The sequence below is a fragment of the Phyllobates terribilis genome, unplaced genomic scaffold (assembly GCF_046119375.1).
Source record: "Phyllobates terribilis strain yellow unplaced genomic scaffold, ASM4611937v1 Scaffold_1__5_contigs__length_1240528914, whole genome shotgun sequence".
Classification (NCBI taxonomy): Eukaryota; Metazoa; Chordata; class Amphibia; order Anura; family Dendrobatidae; genus Phyllobates; species Phyllobates terribilis.
In genome coordinates, this window is record NW_027362761.1 from 172,758,922 (window position 1) to 172,761,295 (window position 2,374).

Genomic DNA, 2,374 nt, shown 5'->3' on the forward strand with positions numbered 1-2,374 from the left:
TAGGGGTTAAGGACGTGACAGTGAAGGTGGGGAGAGCGGAACTAAAGGACCAAGGACTGATTGTAGCGGAATCTAACCCTGGTGATACAGACTTGTACATGATACTTAGAACAAATATTGTTGGTAACTGTTTGGGAGAAGTGTTGTTTTTGCTCCAACAGATTGCTGACACTGCCAAACCAGGGCAGAGGAAGGTGTTCCAGAGAGAGATTCGAGCCCTCCTGTACCAGCAACAGGTAAAGCTATCAGGTGGTGAAATTGGTAATGTACAGGCGACAGACCCGATACCCATTGTGATTCCCCCAATGAGTGAGATGCTGATTTGGTATAGGGCAGCAATAGGTCTCAAGGGACAGAACTACCAGGCGGTAGTGGAGCCCATTAGCTCAGAGCACAGACCTACACTCTTAACTGCTAGAGGGATAGTGGATGTACGCAATGGGAGGGTACCCATACGTCTCCTAAATTGTGGGGAGGAGGAGGTCAAATTGCCAAGGTATGCCACTGTGTCACCCTGGCCTGGATGCCACAAAATGTAATAAAGCTGTGTCTGAGAGCAGGGGGGAGGCTCTCTAGTCAGGGGAACATTAGCATGCAGTACCTCCTGTCTCAAGCCAGTAGGAGGAGCAGGCTGCCCCTATAAAAGCTGGTGCTGGGGGCAGGGTTAGGGAGAACTGGATGACCTGTCTCAGTACTGAGACTTGTCCCGGAGCAGTGCAGGGACAGAAAGTTGTATTGCACCTAAGAGGGAGTGTGGCAGGAGGAGAGCCACAAGCCAGAGACAAGAGGCGAAGTGAGCCTGTCTTGGCAGATAACGGACTTAATTTACCAGACTTTGGTGTCTGAGGCTGGGTGGATTCCACATCCCCCAGCAGATAACCAGTCCGCAGGGGACTGTATATTCCTTGGCCTAAGAAGCCTGGAGGCCCTGCCACAACAGAAGGGACCAGCAAAGCCATACAAGGCTGGGAGCAGAAAGATCATCCAGACTCCTCCTTTGACACCCTCAAGGACATGGCTATTTAGGGTCTACAGCCCCTGGAAACATCAAGGTCTGCTATCCAGCGTTACCAGGGTGGGGCCACCCCAGTGGCCACAGCACCCACTTCTCCTTCATTAACGGCTGAAACAAAGACGCAAACAGTGCCCCCTAGCGAGCTGGACAGCCTGCGCTCTGAAGTGCGCCAGCTAAGTAAAACCCTGGCCACTGTCCTGAGCACCCTGCAGCTACAGACGGAGCCCAAGCCGGAAGGAAGGATCCTCTTCGCCGATAGCCCTGAGGATGTCTCCTGGATGAGGAGAAGAAGGAAGACAATGCCACCCCGTAGGAGGACAACGCCACCCCGGAGGAGGACAACGCCACCCAGTGGGAGGACCAACGACCAACGTCGCCCTCCAGGAGACTTCATCTGCTACCGCTGCCACAAGGCAGGCCACACAGCGCGGAACTGTCCTTTAAACGAGCAAACCCTGGGGCTGAGGGCCGACACCCAGGAGTAAATCAACCAGGCCCATCAAGCTGGTACCACCAGTTTGTAGGAGGAAGGCCTTTCCTGTCCATCGTGCTGGACGGTATAGCCACACCTGCATTACTGGACACCGGCTCACAGGTAACCATCATACCTGATGTCCTCTACTGAAGGTACTGGTCCGTAGATGAACTCCAGCCGCCAGCCCCAAACCTCTCTGTGTATGCCTCTAACGGCCTTCCTCTTAACCTAGTAGGGGTTAAGGACGTGACAGTGAAGGTGGGGAGAGCGGAACTAAAGAACCAAGGACTGATTGTAGTGGAATCTAACCCTGGTGATACAGACTTGTACATGATACTTAGAACAAATATTGTTGGTAACTGTTTGGGAGAAGTGTTGTTTTTGCTCCAACAGATTGCTGACACTGCCAAACCAGGGCAGAGGAAGGTGCTCCAGAGAGAGATTCGAGCCCTCCTGTACCAGCAACAGGTAAAGCTATCAGGTGGTGAAATTGGTAATGTACGGGTGACAGACCCGATACCCATTGTGATTCCCCCAATGAGTGAGATGCTGATTTGGTATAGGGCAGCAATAGGTCTCAAGGGACAGAACTACCAGGCGGTAGTGGAGCCCATTAGCTCAGAGCACAGACCTACACTCTTAACTGCTAGAGGGATAGTGGATGTACGCAATGGGAGGGTACCCATACGTCTCCTAAATTGTGGGGAGGAGGAGGTCAAATTGCCAAGGTATGCCACTGTGTCACCCTGGCCTGGATGCCACAAAATGTAATAAAGCTGTGTCTGAGAGCAGGGGGGAGGCTCTCTAGTCAGGGGAACATTAGCATGCAGTACCTCCTGTCTCAAGCCAGTAGGGGGAGCAGGCTGCCCCTATAAAAGCTGGTG